The sequence below is a fragment of the Parasteatoda tepidariorum genome, chromosome 6, assembly GCF_043381705.1.
Source record: "Parasteatoda tepidariorum isolate YZ-2023 chromosome 6, CAS_Ptep_4.0, whole genome shotgun sequence".
Lineage (NCBI taxonomy): Eukaryota > Metazoa > Arthropoda > Arachnida > Araneae > Theridiidae > Parasteatoda > Parasteatoda tepidariorum.
In genome coordinates, this window is record NC_092209.1 from 79506775 (window position 1) to 79532962 (window position 26188).

General features: G+C 31.0%; 1 protein-coding gene across 2 annotated transcripts in view; it reads right to left on the reverse strand.

The window, feature by feature from the left end:
- Positions 1-17730, reverse strand: part of LOC107446185 (UDP-N-acetylglucosamine pyrophosphorylase mmy) — a 59707-nt gene extending 41977 nt beyond the window's left edge. Inside the window, exon 1 of one of the 2 annotated variants that reach the window (XM_043045852.2) lies at positions 17559-17730. The gene's annotated coding sequence lies outside the window, so the exon portion shown is untranslated. Of the gene's footprint in view, positions 1-7168; positions 7549-17558 lie in introns of those variants that run through there. The other variant, XM_043045853.2, reaches the window with a different exon arrangement.
- Between the last annotated feature and the right edge of the window lie 8458 nt (positions 17731-26188).

The window sequence follows — 26188 nt, forward strand, 5'->3', positions numbered from 1 at the left end:
TTGTTACACTCAATTTGCGCTTTTGTTTTCATCTTTTGTTTTCATATTTTGTAATCTGGCAATCTTTCTGCGAAAACATTTTTAAATCATTCTTGAAAAATTTTCTGTCCTTGTAAGTTGATCTGATTTTGCTACTCGCTTTATAGTCCCCTTTTTAATGTTTTTTTCTTTTATTTTATTTTCTGTTTTTACATGTTACTTATTTTTATTTTTTGTGATCTATTTTATTTGCTGTTATTTTTTAAAAAGATTTTTGAGTGCTCCTCACACTATTGTATTAATATATTTTGCTTCGGCTTTATTGATACAATATCAGCGCGGATATAATCGTGTGGGCTGAAGAAAAGATTATATCTTTTTTTTTCCCAGTTTTTTTAAATAAAATTTCATACTTTCTTTTTTTTTAAACTGTCGTTTGTTATTTTTTTACTTATTATTATTATTTCCCCCCCCTTTATTTTCATTTGTCTATTATTTTTCTTTGTTTTATTCTTCAATTTGAACATATATATATATATATATATATATTATTATTATTATTATCATTATTAGAGGCACTATAAGATTCTATGTAAAATCTTAATTATCACGTGATATTATACAGCTTTATTGTTTAGATGTGACTGAAACCGATTTGCACTTGTTTACGTTCGTGTATCGATTGGTTAAATTAGACGATAGGATAAATTAGACGATATGTTATATAAATATAGAATATTTATTATATCAAGCATTATATTAGAATAATTATATCAAATTATTGGACGCATTGTATTTTTTTAATAATTGCATGATTTGCACGAGTTTATAGGCAATACTTATATATATTTAAACATACGTGTAATGGGTTTATACTCAGGAGATTTTTTTATATACTTCCTATTTGTATTTATTTTTAACGTATTGCATTACAATGTTAACCAATTGATAAAGGAACGTAAACAAATGCAAACCGGTTTCAGTCACATAAAAACAATACAGCTGTATAGTATCACCTGATAATTATAATTTTACTTAGAATCTTGTAGTGCATCTAATAATATGGCCAGGAACTATACATAGATATATATACTAAAGTAGGTTATGACAAATGAATGTTCTGCAAGTTTGAGCCCCTAAAACATTTTCCCTCCCCTGTAGAAAATTTCAAGATCATTTCTTTAAAAGTGAAATATAAGTATGTTATAAGAGGTTTATCTAACGAAAATACCAGCACCCCCCAAAGTTTTGTTTTGCTATATTATTAGTATATCACTGCCTAGTTATGAACATACACTCCTAGGGGTATTGTTGCTTTGAAGAGTTATGCTCTATCAAAGTTGATGAAAAATTCAGTTTTTGTCGTCACTCTGACCTGAAAATCATGGTAAAACAACAGCACCCCCATAATTTCTTTACTGAATATTAAGGTTCACTATTATTAGAAATTCTGAGACGATGCTTTTAGTAGATATAGCCATTCAAGTCCCAAGGAAACGCCCATAACTAGGCATCGATCAACTAACAAAAGCTTGGTGGTGTTGTTGCTTTTTTTTAGACATTACTTATATTTCAAGTTTGAAGACATGACATTGAAAGACCTTGAAATTTCAAATTTTACAGAAAAAAAAAATGGGAGAGAATTTCTCACTCTTTCTCAAAAACAAGGTGAGATTTCAAAAAGTTAAGTGAAATTTCTAAAAACACGTATAGACTTGGAAAAAAATTATTTCTTTAATTATAATACATTTTTAACATCTTCTAATTGAATATTTTTGCTGCATCATCACATGGAAAATGTTCTAAATCTACTTTTTCATCAGTTATTATATTTATTTGGCTGAAAAATATCCGTATTTGTTTCGTTTTGACCGTTTCTACCGACATTTGTTTCATTTTCATTTGTCCGTTACGGAGTAGAAGATGTCGCCTTAACAAGGTATTTGTCCATCATGCACAAAAAAATGTAAACGTCTTACATGAAGAAACCTTACCTACGGTGAACAAGTGGTTGCAGAGAAATGTGTTCTGAAAGGGGTTCCGTGGTTCGGGGGGGTGGTGTTCTGCTGTTCGCACTGGTTCTGAATAATACTGGTAAGTAGGGAAGTTAGATAACAAGGACCGATGTTCAAAATAATGAAAGTTCAAAGGAAGAAAAGTGAAACGGATTTTATTCAAAATGGCAAAAGATGAAATTTTTTCCAAAATTCGCGCATTTTGAAATTGATTAATAGAGTGCGCGAACTTCTCGCGTTAATCATTTTTTATTGCGTGAAAATAAAAAAAAATATGCGAGATTCTCGCGTTCTGGCGCTGTAGTGAAAACACTGAGGTAAGGATAATTTTTTAGCAGCTCAAACTTGAGCAATATTCATTTTTCAAAAGCTAATTCAATATATATATAAAAAAAAAGTCAAGCCAATCAAAAAATACAATAGTCAAAGTTTCGGATTTTTGTCTGATTTTCAAATTAATGTCTGCTTTTAAAGGATTAACTGTGTGCATTTTAAAGGTGTCATTTTCGTTACACGTTTGAATTTTTAAAAAAACAAAAAATAATAATATATATGAAAATATAATAAATACTTTATGGTTGTATAGCGCGGTCTTTCGAATTTAAAATAACAATTGCAACCCAAAGGTCAAACTTTATTAAAGGGGGAGGGGAGCACCATTCATAAAAATTTGAAGCAAATTATCAAATGTCTCAATCTTCCGAGCCGAAATAGCCTGATTGCAAGGACGCTGGACTCATGTTCGTGAAATCGGGAGTTCGAATCTAGTCGGCCGTAGACTCCCTTTGTAGTAATTGATAGCTGGTTATTTTTGCCACGTTAAATTTGCCGGGTAACAAAGTCCTCCATGTTCTCATAACAAGTTATACCTCTGGGAGTGCTAAATTGGAGATTGATCGTCCTCTTTTTCAGGTCAAAATTACGATCTGTGAATGGGTCCGCCCTTTAAACGGGTGTAGCGTATGGGTGTGGCAGAATTCGAAATCTTGGCCATAGGTGGCACCACTAGAGAACAAGAATCGCAACAATTGCTTTAATGGCCTATGACAACAGAAAAAAGTTTCTGTCTTCAGTCTATTGGGACATCTTGATCTATAGCACGCAAACGCTAACTTTAAATTCCGGGAAAAATATGGTTACTTTAATCAGGGGTCTGTTTAGAAGAAATTTGGGTCCGTTAACGGACCCTTCACAAAATATCTTTTCATAAAAACGGACCCTTCACAAAATATTTTAACTTAAAAACGGACCCTTCACAAAATATTTTAGCTTAAAAACCGACCCTTCACAAAATGATTTTTCTTTTAATCGGACCCTTCACAAATTTGTTTATCTTCATTATTATTTTGTTAATCGATTAAACCCTTTCCAGGGCAGAAAACAAGAAAGATGGATGTAAACGAATTACATTTTGTCTTCGGCAGACAATTCTTCCATTGTTCGTCGGAAATTAATATTCTGCGTTCAGCAGTATAGGCTAAATGCCAAATATTTGTATGTTATATCTCTAATTTAGAAGAGCAATTGCTGTTTATTTTTTAAAATTTAATTTCTTTAATTACAATTTTACAGTGTTGAGCATAATCTTGTATGTCTTTACAATTTAAAAACTCCTTGAAAAATTTTTTTTTCGCAATAACGGACCCTATTTGCACAAATTCATAAAAGCGGACCCTGGTTGAAAGAATGTGAGTAATTTTTTCACAATTTCACGAAAAACGGACCTTTCACAAAATGTCTGGACAGATCCCTGCTTTAATTTTAAAAGCAACATTTTACAAAACAAAATTTATTTGCCAGCTTTAAAGATTCGATCGCCAATGGATTTTTGCGAAATTTCGCGCTCTGCTTTGTATCACCTTAGAGTTTTAAATAGTTATTTTGCATCCATTGTTTTATTTGCAAAATTAACTTCAAATAACTTTACATAAAACTTAATATTAAAGTAGACATAATTTATTTTCCGTTTAACAAAGTAAAACGGTAACCAAATAACTTAATCATAAAATATTGCATAATAAAGTAATATCACACGAGTACTATGCATGAGAACTACACTTTCAGTTTTAAATTCTGAACAGTAATCAGAATCAAAAACGTAATAATAACAGAGAATATTAATAAGAAGGCATAAAATAAATAAATATTACGGGTAAATACCGGTAACACCGAAGATATATCAATATTTTACAGGCAAATACTGCATTAACGTTTATTAATTTTATGCTGATGTGAGCCAAACATATTTGAATATCTTTTTGTTCAAAAATGGTGATAACATGTGATTTTTCTCTCCAAGGATAATGCATGAAAAGGTAAGAAGACAATTTTCTTTTCCAGCAATACAGTGTGCATTTTCCTGAGCTGCATAGTTTAACATCATCAGAAATCTTTTGAAAATGCATTCATAAGAACACTAATTACCAAATAACACCAATTCTGGTGAACAGCTAGAAAATATGGCACAGTTAAAATTATAGACTGTAGCTAGTGTGTTGCTAATTAATTTTTTCCAAATATATACATATATATTTTTTATAGACTCTACAATGTGCTTAACCCCAAAACAAAACAGAGCATGAGTTTCAAATCTTTTTCATTGGAAGAATATTAAGTATTCGATGAGTAGTTTTAAGTCTGAGAGCTGGGTCAGGAAAAATTATGCTGCACTGCGCAGACACTTTTCGAATGTCTCAAACATAGATATAAAAAAATTTACAAAAATTTACAATTTTTTCGATTAAAATAAAATAATAAAAAAAATGATAAATAGTTATTATAAATTATTTTTTACGTGGAACCAAACTATTGAGACCATATTTCCCAGATTGCGGCTACTCCCTACATTTTGGGGGACAGAAATTCAAATCCGATCAAAATAAAGGTATGTTTATTCAGAGAAAGAACGTTTTTGTGTCTGATTTAGTAACGAAAAATATCGTCTGCACTAATTAATTAACGTATTTAATGCTACCCGCTCGAGCCATTAAGATATAACTCTAGAACGCGAAAATCCAATCATTAGAACAAAAGTTATTCACCGTTATTCAGTTTTTTTCCGTACATTTTAATGATTTTAAAATGTATTTTTTTATGTTCATTACTTTACATTTAAATGGTATGTTTTATACCTGTAAAAAAGATTTAATATTCTTAAAAATTATTAGTAATCTTAAAAGAAAAAATCCGATTTTAACTAAATTTTTATTATTTGATTTAACTACGATTAACGATTTTCTTTTTTTAATTTTACTTCAATGAGATTCGTTTTTTTTTTTCTGCACATTTTAATGTTTTTAAAATTTATTCTTTTATGTTTATTGCTTTACATTTAAATGGTATGTTTTATACCTGTAAAAAAAGATTAAATATTCTTAAAAATTATTAGTAATCCAAAAAAGAAAAGAAAAAAACCCGATTTAACAATTTTTTTTATTATTCGATTTAACTACGATTAATGATTTTCTTTTCTTAATTTTACTTCAATGTGATTCGTTTTTTTTTCTGCACATTTTAATGTTTTTAAAATTTATTCTTTTATGTTTATTGCTTTACATTTAAATGGTATGTTTCATACCTGTAAAAAAAGATTAAATATTCTTAAAAATTATTAGTAATCCAAAAAAGAAAAGAAAAAAACCCGATTTAACAATTTTTTTTATTATTCGATTTAACTACGATTAATGATTTTCTTTTCTTAATTTTACTTCAATGTGATTCGTTTTTTTTTCTGCACATTTTAATGTTTTTAAAATTTATTCTTTTATGTTTATTGCTTTACATTTAAATGGTATGTTTCATACCTGTAAAAAAAGATTAAATATTCTTAAAAATTNAAAAAAAAAAAAAAAAAAAAAAAAAAAAAAAAAAAAAAAAAAAAAAAAAAAAAAAAAAGCCAACACTAGCGAGTTATTTTCACTAGTGCGTTATGAGTTCGTAAATTCGATAATTTCTCGTCAAGTATATTTGTATAAGTAAGCAGAGAATTCTAAAATTTTATTGTTTTTACGCGGCTGAGACCGGTTAGCACTTGTTTGCGTTAGTGTATCAAGTGGGGTTAAATTATACAATATATTACATAAACATAGAATATTTATTATATCAGGTATTATCTTAGTACGTTATAATAATTAGATCAAATCATTAGACGCACTATAGTTTTTTAATAATGACATGTTTTGCTCGTGTTTATAGGCAATACTTTTATATTTAAACATACATGTAATGGGTTTTTATTCAGGAGATTTCTGATATACTTCCTATTTGTATTTATTTTTATCGTATGGCATTACAATGTTAACCAATTGATACGCAAACATAAACAAGTGCAAACCGCGTAAAAACAATAAAGCTGTATAGTATGACCTGATAATTAATATTTTACATGGAATCTTATAGTGCGTGCAATAATTTGGCCAGGGACTATAGGTCCAAATTTTTGACCTATTTTTTTGCAATAGGTAAAATTTCAGAAAATACTTACCCATTTCCCATTTAAAAAAAGGTTTTCAAAAACCTAATTAATTTTAGATGGTAAGCGAAATGAATCTCTTTTTATAAGCCAATCTCATTCACCAAAATAATTTAACATAACATTACTAGAGAAAAAAAAATAGCTCTATAAAGAGTTAAGGAGATAAAGTATTCTCACATTTTTAATAAAAAATTTATTCAGAGGAAAATTGAGATGTTCTCCCTGCCAAGAGATAGGCCATCCCCCATTTCTATAATAGCATATACATATAAACATACTATATATACAGTTATATGATTAAAAAAAAAAAAATTTTAACTCGTATTTTTGAACTAATTAAAAATAATACACGTTTAAAAACAACTAGAATAGTTTATATTTTTCGTATTACAACAAAAACCAATTTTTAAGATAATTTTTGATAAAATTCAAAACGTAAAGAAAAGCTATTTTTTTAAATCTATAATCTATATGATCAATCATGTAAACAAATCAAACTGTACATTTCTATGTTTCTGAAAAAAGAACAAAGTAGACCTTAATACAGCATAAATTACGTATTTATAATTACGAAAACATCCTTTACGTATTTGAAAGAACAGAACTATATCTGACGTCTTCACTGAATATTTTACATAAGTATCATACCCATATAAATAATGGGGGAGAGGACTTAAAACAATAATATTCTAAAATTTACCTTTATCTTTGGATTCAAGTTTCATGTGTGTTCTGCATATCAAATAAATATTCAAAAATTATAGATAATTATTCACAAAAACTCTGGAAATGCAACTACATATGTGCTTTTAATATTATATTTACACGTACAACATTTTTTCACATAGTGAATCAGTGATGTAAAGAAAATATTAGCTATTTGATGGCTATTTGTAAACCGGCAGTAAATAGAGCGCCATCTAGGTGAACTTTACAAATTAAATTATTTTAAAATTGTAATTCTAAATTCTATTTACTTAAATATATAATTAAGTTAAGTTAATTATCATCAGTAAAATCAGAAAACAGTAGAATTAGCATGAGAACTTTGTACAAAAATAACAGCGGTAACGATGAGGCTATTTTATTGATTTTTAATTGTTGTCAATAAAAAAAATTTCAGAGATTTCTGAAATAGATCGTGGTGCCATCTCTGAATTACAAATCGAACCAAATTTAGCCTTAGGAAACAACCATGCATCTTGAATTTCTTTTATTTAAAATTAAAAAATAGCAAACAATTATACTTTGAAAGATGAAATAAATTTAGAAATTAAGAAAAATTTAATGTTTTTAATAATATATATATCATAAAAATCATTCACGATCATTTTAAACTATATTAATTAAAATATATATATATTTTCTAGTAATACAAAAATACATGCAAAGACATGCAATCATTTGATGTAACCAATCAGAAAATTTTTCACTATTTTAAATTTAATTTTTAAATCAGTTGTTATAAATTTACAAATCTCTAGATCAGAAACTTAATATCTAATAATTAATTCTAGTGCATAGGCAGTTAAAAACTTTTTCACTGAAAATGAGAAATTAAATTTAAATTTAATTCATTAAAATTGAAAAAAATCATTTATATAAAATTAATTTCTAAATTAAAGTTTTTTGTTCAAAAAAATAATCAATGATTTGATAGTATATCAGTTAATTTAAATCAAATAAGTGCTTTATCTTTAGACCTGAAAATTATTACCATTTCTTTTATATTTTTTCTATGTAATAATTTTAAAAAAATCTCACAGAAATTTAGAAATCTCACAGAAAAATATCACTAAAAATCAATGCTTTTCTTTTTTAAAAAAATAATTTTAAATTATTTGGTTTGAATAAATTATTTTTTTTAAATCGATTTAAATTAAGATTTCAAATTAACGAATTACTATATCCCTAGATCTGAAAATCAAATAATGTAATAATCAAATTGCAGTACATAATCATTTAAAATTTTAAATTTTTACAAAAAAATTATGTCATTAAGCTTAATTAATTCACATAACTTATTTTATTAGTTGAACAAAGATTAACCCCTTCACTATCGCGATCACGTGATCCCTTGCAGTTCGCCAGTTACAGTAAAATAACTTGTGACGGGGTTAGCTAATCGAAAACTCTAAGTAAACCTCTGAATTTGTTAAAATCATAACATTATAAAGTAAGACACCCTTGTATTTGGTTATTTTAATAATACATATGGTGTTAACAAAACCTCCAAAATAAAACTGGAACTTGGTAATTTCCGAACCAGAGACATACAATTCGATTTTATCACATATGAACTGGTGAAACTGTTTATTTTGAAACCTGAAACTTCAGCCATTTTATCTAAATTAATTTCCCGATGAAAAAGAGTTTTTTTTTCTTCTTCTTTTTTTTATTTATTAGAATCTTATTATTGTTATATTAACTCGAATACCTTTCTTTTAACGTACCGAAATCACTGAATCACATATTAAGAATTATCATCTTCGATAGAGGAAAAATCTATCCTACATAATTTATTCTAACATTGCGGGGTATATATAAAATAAAGATTTGACGGAAATTTGATTTAATTAAAAAAATATGTATGTAGTGAACAAATTAACCAATAAATGTTAAGTGTTTCTGCTACGGAACCTTAACGATCGAACTTCTTTTGGCGAAAATTAACTTTTTGGCGACTTTTAAAGTTTGCTAACGAGTGTTGCATGTGCTAACCAAAAGAAGGGGAAAAGTACAAATTGATTTTGAAACATTTAGGTAGTTTTAGGTACTTTTATTTACGTCGCACTGAAGCTACACAATGGGCTATTGGCGACGGTCTGGGAAACATCCCTGAGGATGATCCGAAGACATGCCGCAATTTCGATCCTCTGCAAAAGGGATAGCTCCCTCGCTTTGGTAGTCCGACGACAAGCAATTTACGATAGAACAGTTTAAAGAGGACCGATACTGCGCACCCTCGGTCCTTTCGTAGGCTAATCAAATTGGTCACCCACCCGCTTACTGACCGCAGCCAGTCATTTTGAAACATTTAATGCGAAAAAATAAATTTGTTTCGTCAATAACAGTCTTAAAACTCCTGGATCAAGCAATGGGAGACATTTGCCCTCGTGGAGGACATTTTGACGGAACTAACCCGCATTTGCGTTTAGATTTTGAGACGAAAACCTCCCACAGTTAGCCTGACTGCAAGGGGACTCTAACCCATGATCTGTCTACCACTGAGGTTATTTTAAGTGGTCGGAACATTCACAGTGGTCGGTGCGAGTCGGGTGCAGAATTCGAATAAACCAGCCTTCGCCGGGATTCGAACCCGGTTCACCTCATTGACAGGCAAGCGCTCCATCCCCTGATCCACCATGGCTCACTATGTAATGGTTGATAGTATAAAGCTTATTCTGGTGGTCAAGGTATAAAGCTAAGCACAAGTAGCGCTAGGGGTTAAAATTCGTCGTAAAACTTCCGTGTTTCTATTTTAGATCGATTTTTAAGGCCTAAGCTTGAAAACGGGCGCCATCAAATATATATCTTTTGTAGTGTTTACAATATAACGCTTTTTTTAATGTAAATTTCAACGAAACAAACTACATGTAAATTTGGAAGAGTCCGCAAGCATGCTATGGCCTGTAAGATGCAACCCAAAAAATAACTAAAGGTGATATTTTGCACAAATATAGCCAAATAAGAGATAACACTCAAAATGTGGCAAACCTTACACATTGCTTATATTGTGATATTAATTTTCTTAAATTTATTTTAGGCTCACAATCAGTTAGAATTTATAAATTACGAAACTCTTATGGAAGATAAAATTTAGGCGTAAATTCAAACAAAAATCACAATATTAAAACTTCTCAGAATATTGAGCCTGTTCACGCATCGCCTCTTAAACATAACATAAGCGGAGGGATACACCAGAAGTTTTCTATATTTCTTCTTCTAGTTATAAGAAGCTTGTTATTGTTTACATTCAGTCAACCATCCATGGTTAACTGTATTTTAGAGTGTTATCTTTTTGAGTGAGGAAGTAATTCCAAGATTGAATGAAGCGAACAAAAGTAGATGACAGCATTTGATAAATGCGTCTAAAAATAAAGCGCAATGGTAAGAATAGTTCTTCCAAATTGTTTTCAAAGAACATGAATAGTAAATGTAACAGAACGAAGCGCATAACCAAAACGAATATTTTTTTATTTTAAAATACTATAAAATGAATAAATGTTCTCTGCTGAAAAATAAATATTTTCGACTTAAAACACCATAAAAGGAAATAAGGTCACACCATATTTCCCTGTTTTCCATAATTAAACGGATATTACCTATTTTCGAAATGCTATAAAACAAATGCATTTTTCTGAAAAACAGAAAATTTTTTAATTAAAACTAGGAGGCTTCGCCCCCTGCTCGCTGGCACTCGCCAACCCCCGAAACTGCTTTCGCAGTTCATATCGGATTGCTTCGCAATCCGATGCTCGCTTTGCTCGAGCATTGCATACGTTCTTAACGTCTAGCTTTTGTATACTTTTTTGAACACTGAAGTTCCGAAAACTTTTCACTGTAGAAAATTCTAAACCTGTGCATTTCAATATTAATTTGAAATTGCAAACAGTTCACATATTTTTCTTAATCACACTATTCTAAATTTCAGTTGTTGAGAAAAGTAACTGTTGTAAGTTTTGTTTTAAAGTCTTTCCCACCAGAGGGCTAAAACCATGTGTTGTAAAACAATATGAAATAGTACTGAACGCCGGATGTAAAGCATCGGCTTCGATGAAGATAATTTTGTGAGAATTTTTTTGATAATTCGGTGAGAATTCACCCGATTAGACATATGATGCTCACTACGTGCTCTTGCGCGCCGAAGCCTATCAATTAAAACGTATTAGCGTTTTATATAACATGGATTAGCCATATGATGCTCACTACGTGCTCTACTTGCGTGCCGAATCCAATCAATTAAAAATGAAAACTGTTGCCAGCGCGAGAAAAGAAATATCATCGGTTTTATTGATACGTACGTATTAGCGTTTTATATAATATAGATATACTGCTAAGCAATTGCTAAGGATGGAACACTAATGGTTGCATAGAGCATAAAAAATTAAACGTGGTTAAAGGCAGAAGATTTGAGCTGTGTTCAAGAAACAAAAAAGTCATTTAGTGCTGAAAACGTGAAAATGAGAAAAATGGAAATACCATTTGTAGGAATCCATTATGTCATTAGGGGGAGTGACAACCAGGTGTGGGGGCAATACAAGTTGCAAGCACAACAGTATTCAGCAGAGGACGGGATAGCTTGGTTGGTAGGGCATTGAACTCGTGTTCGTGAGAACCAGTTCGAATCCAGCCGAAGAATTATTAAATGGTGACTTGTGCACGTTAAATCTGTCGGGGTCACAAAGTCCTTTAAGTTCCCAAAACAAATTAATACCTCAGGGGGCACTAATCCAGGAGTTCCCCTGTGTTCTGGATTGGGTTCAAAATTACAAGGTTGCGGAGTTGGACATTGGTATTCGTAAACTCAAATTCGGGTTGGCTGTTCAACGACGGTTATAAATATAAAATAAAACAAAAACAGCATTCAGCAGCTGTTGGGGCAAATTACTCATTCCGCTGTCAGTACACGGATGAGGGTGTCCTCGTTTATTGACGGGCTTTCTCGACCAACAACACTCCTCCCCAAAGCATCCCACACATTTTCAATGTGATTCAGATCTGGAGAACGTGCTGGCTATCCCAGGCGTTAAATATCATCACTCTGTACACACTCCTCCACAACGACTGTTCAATGACATGTTGCGTCGCCTTCCATAAAGACAAATTTATCACCGGCAGCACCAATAAGAAAGCGAACATGAGGTAACAGAATATCATTAATGCAGCGTTGGCCTGCCATAGTCCCAGGTGGAAGCACATAAAGGGGTGTACGGCCATCGATCTCATAATGCCAGCCCATACCAAGAAACTACATGCAGGATATCGGTCCCTTTCCTGTATCTCTTTTCTGTAATATCTATAACTGTAACTCTTTTCTTGATTATATTAGACATAAAAACTATTTATACACAATTTTAAAAAGATTCAATATTTGCTGGTTCGATTCTATTTTTTAAATTAATAATTACTTTACTTAACTATGTAAAAAAATCAAAATTATAATTAATTTAATTATTATTTAAAAAGGTTATCGAGTGTAATTTTAAGATTTAAATAAAAATCATTTATAAAAGCATATTCAACAAAACATTAACAAGATTAATATTATTGATTATACAGAATTTACAAAGATGCGCAAAGAATGCAGCAAACTAAGAAATCTTAAATACTTTCATATTACAAATGTAAATAATGAATGGCCCCTAATAAATTTTTAGTAAAAATTGTTACTTTGTTCAGCTTTTCTTTAATGAAATGATTAAACTAATTTAAATAATTTTGAAACTTAAATTTAATGAGTATTGAAGCTAACATTTTTGTCATAAGTAAATTATTATATGGCCCCTACACTCATAATATTTAATAAATCACTCATAATATTTAATTAACGAAATTTTTTTTGTTTAAATGAAATCATTACGAGATGAATTACATATCTGAATAACATAAAATTTTTTGCTGCATTTAAAATAGTGAAAGACCCCAATTTCATACTTTTTTAAAAATCTTGCCTCTAAATATTATTTTTAATATTATAATTTTTTCATAAAACAACTTAAGAGTACTGAAAATTTTAAAAGTAATAATACAATAATAAAAAATATTCAGTAAAAAAAGTAAAGTGAAAATATTTATTATGTACAATAAAAGTTTAAAATATTTTTATACAATTGATGGACGGTCCGTAATATAAAAATTCTTACTTAAAAATCTTAATTAATTCTCATCTTTATTAAATTAAATGAAAAAAATGGAGATGGAAATTTTGAGGAAATGAAGAGTTGTGGTTCTTTATTGCTATGGGAACCCACATGTAAATACGTAATTAATGAATGATCCCCAAGTCAAGTTCAAGGATTATGGTACTAATCTATAAATAGAAGAGAGCGAAGCCATTAGCTTGCTAGTGACAAAGATGATGGCACTTCAAGGATTAAATTAACAAGAGAAATAAAACTTTATTTTGCTATTAGGAAAAATAAATGTTTGGCAATGTTTAGTTGGTCCCCGTAATCAGCAAAATTTCGGTTCGATTTCAGGGGGCGAAAAATGAGAATTTCTTGCAAAATGCAGCAGAGTTGCACGTAAGAGTGCAAGAATCCTTACCTTCCCGCCGAATTCAGTTCAGTATACGCACATGCGAACCTACAAGTATTTCATCAAACATGTAAAATGATTGTTGCTTTCATACGCTATGGACCGACGGTACGCCGAAATGAATTGTAGTTGAATGAATTGTGAAAACGTTGAATAGAACAATGTGAAAACCACGCTTTTTGCACAAATCGTGGCGAATATCGACATGTTAAAGAAAAAAATCTCTCATTTTGAAAAGGGAAATTAAGCTCTTTTTAAAAACACCCAATGAAAAAAGCACCTTAAAGGGCTTTTAAAAATACAAAAATAAACAAGCACTTTTTAAAAGCGCTACAAAAAGGAACATATACGACACAACTACTGAACAATTACACTGTAAGTCTACTAAGTAATGTTGAACTACAAAAAGCATAGGTTTATACTATATGAATCGAATAAACTTGTATAACTATGTCAAAATTACATCATAAATGTGTTTTCCATTTCGAAATATGAACTATAAAAAACTATAAGGTTACACTAATCGAGAAACTTTGTTTTTTAAGTACTATATCAAACTTATGATAAAATAGAAAAACAAAAAGAGAAAAAACAAAGCAAACGATTTAAAAAATAAAGGTATATTTTCACTATTGTTTTCTTACTTACAGATGAGTTAGCGCAGATGCGGAACATTGCTAACTGCTTTCAGTATGAGGTGGGGGAAATACAATAACAAAGTACAAGATGTGTTAATTAGAATTTTCTTTCAACGATATAAATAATGAAATTACAAACAAGAGTAGTGAGTTTCTCTCATCCTGTCACAAAATTTGTTAATTGTTTGATTGTATATATTGACTTGATTTTTTAGATGCAGAAAAATAAATAACTGGCATTCAGTCAATTTCCTTAGTTGTAATAATATTTTAAATCGATTGATTATGCCTAGTAGGCAGGGCCGGATTAACCTATAGGCACACTAGGCACGTGCCTAGGGCCTACGAAATTCAGGGGCCTACGAAAAACTTGGGAGAAAAAAATTTGTTGAAAAAATAATTTAGCTTTAAAAAACAACAAGTGTATTTTGCACAAAATTATGAAGATACAAGTAAAAATATAATATTTTTCGGTAATAAATTACTTTGCAGAATCTTATGATATTACTTTTGTGCGATTTTTGGATTCAACAAAATCTTGTATTATGCTGTCGAATTCCAAACTACGCAAAATGTCGTATTCAATAGACATAAGTGCGAGCGATGCCAAACGATCTTGATTCATTGTTGAACGCAAATAATTTTTTATCAATTTTAATCTGGAGAAAGATCTTTCTGCATTTGATCCAAGAATCGACAAATATATTCTTAATGCAATGTGAACGTTAGGAAAAGTATTCACAAGTTTATCTTTAATTTGAGACTTCAACATTTCTTGTGACGTGACTAACATTTTATTAAAATAGTATTAAATCATTTTTTTTTCTATTAGTAAACATTTAACCTACCTGTCAAATTTATTTATAAATAATTTCAAAAGATTTACTTTTGAAAATGTTAATTTTCTTCACTTAGTTATCATAGTAGTATCATGAAAACTATGAAGCTATTTGTAGTGTAAGTATTTCTTGTAATTAATCTCACTATCAATTTCACTGTTTTCTTTGCTGGTTTGTTGTTGCATTGTTGACGTAAAGTGTTTACATAGTTATCGATCGAACTAATCATAATGGTATTATCGATATCAACTGCAATATCGGCAGTATGTCGGTATTGCAGATAAAGTTCGATAAACAAATTTGTAAATTAAAATCCATATTAATAAAAATGTTAAAAAAAAATATGCAAGAAAATTTTAGCATATATTTTGAAAAGAGGGGAGGAGTGGGGACAGGGTTATCATAATAGCATGCAAAGCCCCCCCCCCCCCACTCGGGCATAAAAATGTTTTAGACCCCTCCTATAACATGTCATAATGTTTAAAAACGAATTTAAAAAAACTTCACATACATAAAGTAAATCATTTTTAAGATATGATGCAATAATTGTAACAAATTTAAACATGTTTTGATTACCCAAAAACTCAAATAAAGCTATTTTAAACTATGCATAATTTTTTTTTTAATTGAGATGCTATAGCCAGTTGTAATCCCCAAATACTAAAATAATTTTTAAATTCATGGAAGTTAATTAAAATAATTAAATTAAATAAACATAAAGGTACAACAAATCAAAAAAAAAATCACAAGGTATAAATTCAGGGGTGTGTCCAGGGCAAATTTACTGCCCTTAAGAGGTACTTTCACAAATTCCATTTTAGGAAAAACGGTAATTTCGCAAAATACTTTTAACATATTTTCGAAAAATATTTAAATATTTTTGAAAATATTTTCTTATTTTACCATATTTTTGCGTTGATTTTTTAACATAATTTCACAAATTATGTCTAAATTTTCACAAAATAGGTACCTCTACAAAAAAAAACTAAACAGACCATGAATTATTTTGTTAAACTAAACAGTTCTTAAAACATCTTTCAATGCCTAAGTACCTAAAAATTTCATTGGAACGTAGAAAAATAATAATGTTTTCTTGGTGATAAACTATTCAAATTATTGGTNAATTTTTTTTTTAATTGAGATGCTATAGCCAGTTGTAATCCCCAAATAATAAAATAATTTTTAAAATCATGGAAGTTAATTAAAATAATTAAATTAAATAAACATAAAGGCACAACAAATCAAAAAAAAAAATCACAAGGTATAAATTCAGGGGTGTGTCCAGGGCAAATTTACTGCCGTTAAGAGGTACTTTCACAAATTCCATTTTAGGAAAAACGGTAATTTCGCAAAATACTTTTAACATATTTTCGAAAAATATTTAAATATTTTTGAAAATATTTTCTTATTTTACCATATTTTTGTGTTGATTTTTTAATATAATTTCTAAATTTTCACAAAATAGGTACCTCTCCAAAAAAAACCTAAACAGAGCATGAATTATTTTGTTAAACTAAACAGTTCTTAAAACATCTTTCAATGCCTAAGTACCTAAAATTTTCATTGGATCGATAAAAAAAAGATTTCGGTTGACTTTTTAAGTTTTCTTGGTGATAAACTATTCAAATTATTGGTGCTTGCATAATAATCAATCACTATTTGTAGAAGAAGAAAAAATTCACACTTTATACAATAGAATATATTTATTTTAAAAAATATATATGGTAATGTTGTTTATTCTTAGCTTTTTTAATTAATACAATTTATAAAAAGTAAAATTCTCAAGGGCCTATACATAAAGACAGTACTGTCTAGGCAGTTTGCAGATTACTTAGGTGATTCGAGAAATAAAATTATTTTTTGTCACTTCAACAGTATTAAAAAAGCTCATTAATTTGCAGAATAACTAGTTACTACTACACTTTCGTAGCGGTAACATATCCACCGGTTTTTTTGTTTGTAAACATTGTGGGGTTCACGCAGTACAACAACAACCACATCCGTGATTACGTATACAAATATAACGGTAGCGATTGCATTTGTTCATTTGACATTTTGAAACACACGCATAATTTATGAACGAACACAGCAAAACGCAATAATTTCTTATTAAAAATATACACCATATTGCAACGTCGTGCTATGTACTGTTTACCTCATCTACTGGAAAATAGAATAAGTGCGATTGCGATTGTACAAATTTAAATTTCAAAGGCGAAAATAATTGTTTCAAATGTAAAAGCTTAAATCTATTTAAAGGCATGCATACAAACGGAGTTAACATTAACTATGTACCACATAAACTTTTCGAATCAGCTATGTTATATCAAATTTTATAAAACGACAAACATACCTGCGAGGATTCAAGTGTATAAAATAAGCGAAAGGTCCTGGTTTTTACTTAATTTTCACAAGTATTAAATAGTTTGACCGGTAAAATGTAGCGTAGAAGTAAAAAATCATGCTCAGCATGTTGTTTACATCTACTATCAAAACATTCTCGGCCTGAAAAGACTATATTTTTATTAGTGAAATGTTGACATTGACCGATAGATGGCAGCGTGTTCCACGAATGTATAATAACCATATCTGATATCTCCTGCAGTCAAATGGTGGAGATGAAGGTATAGAGGTGAAGGATATGTATCCTTTTCTTTTCACCCTTCCTTTCTCTCTTTTTTTCCCCCTCGGGCGAAAAGGCCGTGTACTACACAAATAAAACAGAGTAGTTTAGAGAGATAACATTTTCAAAGTTTTAATGTCTAAAAAAAATTATTATTATTATTATTTTTTTTTAAACAATATGATATGACAAACTTAATGCTTTTCAAACTATAATAAAATGCACATTTGCTTTTTATGTTTTAAATAAGCAAATCAAAAAATTCTTATTCAATTCTATGAAACTTATATATCCTTGGACAATATTTTATTATTATTTATTTTTCTTTATTAAATTTGATTATGATCGAAAAAAATGTCCCTTACGGAAAATTTGAGGTATAAATGAGGTGTTTTTTAAAGGTATAAATTAAGTTATTTAAATGTGACCCGTAAAATGTTGCGTTGTAATAAAAAAAATCATGCTCAGCATGTTATTTACATTTACTATCAAAACATTCTCGGCTTAAAAAGACTATATTTTTAGTCTATAGTTAGGTAGAAAAAGGTGCAAATGAATACCTCAAAAATACCTGCAGAGGTATATATATATATATCACCCAATGGTGTTTCATCTTACATCTGTGGTGAGGTAGATATTTACTACTTTAAGGTCTTTCCTTTTCGTCCATAGGTATCTATTTATCAACCTGAAGTATATTTTTTTACACCTGTGGAAATATTTATTCAACAACCTAATGTGTTTCATTTAACACTTCAGGTTATTCTGGATCTAGCTCAAGTGTATTTTTTTACAGTTGTAAAGGTAATATTTTACTAACATGAGGTCTACCTCAAGTTATTCAACCTCAAGTCTATATTTTTATGCTTGTAAAGGTTTTTTTCTTTTTTTTTATCAACGTAAGGTGCGCCATTTTGCACATCAAGTTATTGCAGATCAACCTCAAATATATTTTTTGACCCTTGAAAAGGTTATTTTTTATTAACGCGAGATGTTCCATGTTCTACCTTAGGTTATTATTTCTTAACCTCAAGTATATATTTTTGTATTTTTAGAGGTATTAATTTATCAACCTAAGAAGCAACATTTTACAGTTCAGGCTTTTATTGTTCAACCTAAAGTTGTTGTTGTCGTTGTTTTTTCTTTTCTTTTTAATACTTACGAAGGTAATCAATTCACAAACGTGGGGTGTTATACATTCCGCCTAGTTTATTAATTTTTAACCTCACTATTATTAACATTATATAAATAATAGTGTATATCTTCATATTTTTTCATTAGTAGAGCTCCTGATTTATCAACCTGAATTTTTTGTATTACACCTTCGGCAGTAATTGCTTGTTTTGTTAAGCTATAAAAATAAGTTTCACCAGCATAGTTCTTCTTTAACTTTAACAGATTCAATTAAATTATCTTGAAATGTCGCTTATCACAAATTCCATAGTTTAAAAAAATTATTTGTGGGAACTCACATTTTTAGAAGGTAGATGTCAAAGGTGTTTGAATTTTCAAAGCTATAAAACTGCAAATTTAAATAATTAGTAAGCTGATATTTAAAATTAAAATTGCATTTTTCTTTTATGAAGCAACAAAATTATTTTAAATATTGATTCTGTCTCCCTGTTAAAACTTGGAACCAGTAAAACTTAAAAGTAAAGAAATATGAATTAATAAGAAAGTCATAATTACAATAATAGCGGCAGGTTTTAAAATATTAGAATCATATAATCTTCAACGGAATTAATTAAAAAAAATTTAAAAAAATTTCATGATTTATATTAACTGGATACAAATTAATTTTCTTCTTCAGATAAATGGCATTCCACTGCTGTCATTTCTATTCAATCTTTATAGCTACAAGTGTTTAAAAGTGTAACAGGTACCACAAAAATAAAACACACTGAAAAAAGTACAACCATTAACAACCTTTACAGAAATTCAAATACATGATTTCAATCTCATTAGGAAATTTTAACACTTTTTATTTTTCCATAATTGAACCTAAATCTTTCATTATGCAGTGTTTTCACTACAGCGCGAGAACGCGAGAATCTCGCATATTTTTTTATTTTCTCGCATTAAAAAATGATTAACGCGAGAAGTTCGCGCACTGAATTTATCAATTTTAAAATGCACGAATTTCTTGAATTTTGGAAAAAATTTAGTCTTCCGCCATTTTGAAAAAGACATGAAAACAGCTACGACAAGTGTTGAGAAAAAAAGTGAGTTCTTTATAAGTTGTTTAAAGTTATCTCTAGTTTTCGCTGTTAATGAATTACCAAACTCCCTCATCGACAATTTAGAGCAATTTGTAAAAGTTTAAGTCTGTGAAAACTAATCTGGAAGACCTGACAAAGAGTATGAACATGGAAATAACTTCAACGAACTTCACTATTCCATAACAGAAATAATTGAAGAACCTATGCTGGCAGATGTAGAGGATAGGAAAGTGTGTGCACAATGCTACAAATTTAATTAGTGATTCCGAATAGTTCAGCATCTGTTGCAAGGTTATTTAGCCCCCAAACCGAATTAAAACAAAATATCGTAACAGATCGATTGGTAAGCATTTGAGCAAACCTAATGAGAATAGCTAATGAAAAAGTAGATACAGAACATTTTCCATATGATAATGCAGCAAAAATATTCAATGTTCAATGGTTTAGAAGTCAGAAGATGTTAAAAATTTATTATAATTATTTAAAAATATTATAATAAATTTTTAACATCTTCTGACTTCTCAACTCAGAATAGAAAAAATAGAAATATTTTTTTTCCAAGTCTATTCGTGTTTTTTTAATTTTTAGAAATCTCACTTAACTTTTTGAAATCTCACCCTGTTTTTGAGAAAGGGTGAGAAATTCTCTCCCATTTTTTTTCCTGCAATGAAAACACTGCATTATGGTACTAATAAGTTTGATAATTATATTCTTTTTTTTTCCCCCTACAAATCGTTACATTGACTCAATAAGACTAGTCTGTATTTTTAAACTTTCTGTCGGATTTCATAAAAGTAATAGTTTTTTAATCAATTTTTGACGCTAATTCTGAAAAGGACTTCCGTTATTGTCATGAATCAACAGTCGTTCAATAACATTGTTTTAGTTAACTCGGATGTTATCACATTTCACGCAAATAAATTAACACTCGTGGGATGTAATCTATGAAACGCTCATTTTATTAGCGTTCTTTACGTGGTGTTCACCAACACACACAGGAATGATCTCAGAGCCCACTTCTAAGAACACATTTTCAAGGCTCATATAGATGTCGCTTTAGCATACCGCCACCCATTGAAATGTTAATTCAATAATTGTTACTCTAAATAATATTTTCGCAGCAGTTATATATCAATTCAAAACACATACAATTAATAGAAAATGATTAACACCAAATATGTCTATTTTTTTTTTTTTACTTACTCAGTTAAATTCTTAGTTTATTATATAAATTACAACTCATTACATAAATTATATAAATCATTCCTTGATTGGCAAAATACAAATTTTAAATATGGCTCGTTTTAAAATGCCATATTGGGTTTTAACTTGTACTACTCTTATTCTGTTATCTCATTTCCTTTATAAACATTAATAATTCTACCCATAAGCCATTTGTGAAGGCAAAATAGCCTCCATTAACAATAATAAATTACAAATTTTTACCTTATCTTTCTCAAATTGCCACTTATAAAGCTGCAATTCATTTAAATAACTTTTATACCATTTTTTTTCAGACAAGCTGTACTATCTTAGTTAATTTCTACCATTTCTTAAGCTGATTTTCCTTTATATTTTATTTTATATCCGTCGTTGAACAGACGACCAAATTTTAAGTTTACGACTACTAATGTTCACCCACGTAGCCTTGTAACTTAGAACCCAATCCAGAAGACAAGGGAACTCCTGGATAAAGTACTGGGAGAAATTTTGCCATCGTGGAGGCCTTTTTGATGGTACTAACCAGCCTTTGTGTTTGTTACATGGAGAGGAAGAACACGTGAACATCCCGCGGTTAACAGGGTTAACTTGACGGCAAGGGGACTCTAACGCATGATGGAGCTTGGTAGAGGACATTTGCGTTATATGGAAAGGAAGAATACGAGAACCTCCCACGGATAGCCTGACAGCAAGGGGACTCCAACCTATGAACCGTCTACCACTGAGGATATTTCACGACAGCACTGCGATCGGTGCAAGCCGGATGCGGAATTCGTATCGATCAGTCATCGCTGGGATTCGAACCCGGTTCACCTTATTGAAAGGGAAACGCTCTATTCCCTGAGCCACCACGGCTCTTCCTTTATATTTTATTTTATTTTATCCGTCGTTGAACAGCCGACCCAATCTTGGGTTTACGACTACTAATGTTCAACTCCGTAGCCTTATAATTTTGAACCCAATCTAGATGACAAGGAAACTATTGGATAAGTACCCCTAGATGTATTAATTTGTTATGGGAACATGGAGGACTTTGCGACTTGACAGATTTAACGTGCATCAGTCACCATTTACTACACGGGGAGTCTTTGGCCGGTGGGAATCGAACCCACAAGCTCTTGGACACGGGCCCAGTGCCCTACCAACTAGGCTATCCCAGCCTCTTCCTTTATATTTGTAAAATCTGCTGCAATTATGGAATTTAATGGTCTATTATTTAAAAAATGGGCAGGTTTTAAAACCTCGAAATCGTCTGCATTGGCAGACGATGGACAGAGCGGACGTGAGTTCAGAATTCCTTCTATCTGAGTTATATTTCAAACGTTAAAATTGCTTCTCTTACTGCTCTTTTAAAATGGTGTTTAAAAGATTTTATAGCTGCTTCCTACAAACCTCCAAAATTCGGTGATCGGGGAGTAATACTCTTCCATTGTATTGTTTTGTCACACACAAAATTAGCTAAATTTTTATCGGGTCTTTTAAATAAATCTCGAAAGAGTTTTGATTTCTCTATTGGCACCTACAAAATTTTTCACATTATCTGAATATAGTTTAGCAGGTTTTCCTCTTCGTGAAATAAATTTCTTTAAAGTGGCAATAAAAGTACTAGATGCTAAATCTGATACTAATTCAATGTGCACGGCTTTAGAAACAAAACAAACAAAAATAGACACATAAAAAGAAGGATACTTTTTCTTAAATAATTAGCCCTTAGCATAAACTGTCCGTAAAGATCCATTCCAGAATAATTAAAGGGATATTCAGCTCTAGTTCTTTCTTTCGGTTAATTACCCATTAATTGAGCTGATATGATAGGCCTAACATTAAAGCATTAAGCACTCATTAGCAATTTTACGACACAATGTACGACCATTAATTGGACAAAAGTTTAACCTTACCTGACATAACAATAATGTAGCATTTAAATGAAAATATTTCAAGTGATAATAGTATACAATAGTATAAGTAAGTTTATGATTCCTTGGAAGAATAATTTGAAATTTCTTACCAAATATTAATCCCAAGGATGAAAGTTTACCTCCTACTATGATAACTCCATCGACGCCCGGTGGCTGAGCGGTAGCGCTTTGCACTCTCGTGCCACAGATCCTGGGTTCGATCCTCGGGCCGGGCAAGGTTGACTCAGCCTTTCATCCCTTCAGTGGGTCGATAAATGAGTACCAAGCATGCTTGGGAACTAAACGCTGGGGGTTCCGCGTTCGGCTGACCAACTGATCGGAACATGTGCTCCTGCACCCCAGAGCCCAAGGTCAAGAAAACTGAGATGGGCAGAGTAGGCCATGGCCCTCTATGGGCTGTCGCACCACTGAGTTTAGTTTAGTTTAGTATGATAATTCCATCAGAGTCAAGAAAGGGGTTTATAAAGTTTTTAACTTACTTTTAACCTCAACAAATCCTCTGTTTTTCAACGATTTTATGTCTCCCGCAAGCCCTTCATGTTGGACCATCTTCACTAAAGCTGTTTCAGCTTCATTAATCTCCGATAAAGGTTCAGAAATCCTTTGTAATGGTTGTCTCATGTTGTTGACAAATCTAGAAATATAACTATGAATACGAATAGCAGTTACGTAATTATTACTCAAATTAATTAGGTCAATAACAAAATTATTCGTATTAAAGTTCAACACTGTTTCAGATAATTGTTTACACGTAGAGTTTCTCAGTTCGGAATTAAATTCTTCCCTAGCATTAGTCACTGTTATGGGCCGGTTAGGATAAACACTGTTCGATAGAAATTTAGTACCTTTGAGCCATAAGTCATTATGAATGAGTTTATTCGGTTCCATACCTCTTGACAGGATATCAGCAGGATTTTGGTCAGAAGTCACATGACGCCACAGTTGAATCGATGCGTACTCCTGGATTGTAGCCACTCGGTTATGAACAAACGTCTGTAAATCAATTGGGTCGGGTCTTTCTGTATCCATGTCAGCACTATCGTTGAATCTGTCCATAAATAGATTGCACAGACTCTGATTTGATAGCTCTAAGAACTCTCTTTACTAACTTGGATTAAAAATACTGCAGCTGAAAGTTCAAGTTCAAGAAGGCTAGTTATTATAAGGCTCTTTATTGGAGCAACCCTGAACTTGCTAGTAATTAGCCTTATCATTGTTTCTCCAGATGAATTCGTCGATTTCAAATGAACAGCAGCTCCATAACATCGTTCCGGAAAGCATCTGAAGAACCATGGATCTCAATCCTACTTGGTTTCGCAATAACTATTAATCTATCAATCTTAATTTAGTTTACGTTTTCTAGTTTACATAAAAACTTATGCCATTCCTCAAATTAGGCTGTTGATAGAGGATCTGACCTACCTATATTCAGTCTCCACAGTCTTGGCATGAAGATTTTGGCTTTAGCAACCATAGGACCAATTAGTCCCAATGGGTCAAATGAACGGGCAATGGTGGACAAACGCTTCTCTTAGTATGAGAATTGTTCGATTTAACTTGAACTCTGAAGACGAAACAGTCTTCCATTGGATTCCAAGTCACTCCCAACGTTTTGATCTCACAGGAATTTGAAAAGTTATAATTTTCACCAACATTAGATGACAGTTCACTGTGATTGCTGCACAATTTGTGCAGTTCCATTCCAGCCTTTTTCATAATAGCTGCCGTTTCAACTCTTTTGCCTCTTCCAAGGTTTTTGCACCAGTTACTGCATCGTCCATATGCATATTGTTACGAAGTACAGGTGATACGATCGGATAACGATCTTCTTCAGTTGTGTCGATGTTCGCATCGCAAGAAAAGGTATAGTTCGTTCCCCAGGAGTTGGCACTTGGCTCCACCTCCTCGGACGCAGAGTTCATTTCAGTGCGGGAGTAAGAGGAAAAACATCTCCGCACTTGAAATTGAGACAACCCTTCGCGCCAAACACAAACAGTGAATTCTTTTTCAGTCACTTACTTCGCTTTATCATCTGCTATTATACCTTTCGTTTCTCTAGCTAATTAAATATATTTTAAATTTAAAACATGCTGCTTTCCTAGCAAAATGTCTAAAAAAGAACAAACTATTATCTCACAAGAGAGAAATATCATAAAAAATGGTGCGAAATATCATCAAATTTATGAAATATTTAATGATAAAAAAATGCAAATAAAGTTGCGAAATGAGCCGACCGGTCTGTGTAGGAGGCAGGGAACTGCCCTTGCATCAGAAAGGTTCTAGGTTCTAATCCCGGGCAAGGCATGGATGTTCTTTCCTTCTCTGTACTATCTGTCCTCATTGTGGGAGCCCACCTAATATGGTGCCCCTGAAAGAGAGGCCAACAAAATCGCCCTGTATATGCCTGAATTGACGGATGTTAACACAGGTGGGCATTGAAAAAAAAAAGTTTGCGAAATGAATATTTTTGGCATACAATCGCCAAATCGCAACCTTGTTCAGGATTGCTCACAACCTTCTGCCAAAAATAGCGAAATAGTATCGTTGCATACCACGTGATGAAGGCGGAGCCAAATGCCAACTCCTGGTGAACGAGCTATAATCATCCTCATCAGCTTGGTTGATATGAAATAAATTTAAAACAACCTTAAAATGAGCTGGAGTGTATGTAAAACAACCTTGCACACCTCATTTTCAAACTTTATGAGGTATAATTTTTATGGTTGTTTTTTTACTAACCTCAAAATATGCCACATATGTACCTCAAAATAACCTCAACACCTCAGAAATACCCTAAATTTTCGAGAGGAATTGACGGCAAATTTTAAAATCTGAAAGAAATCTGCGATATAGATCCGATGAAATGCTACTTTTTTCAATCAAAAATACGAAAAAGAGATATGTATATACACTGGTATAAGAAATTAACAGAATTTGCAGACGTGGTCGATTATCTCTAAAACTACTGGACTGATTTTAATGAAATTTGATATGCACATAC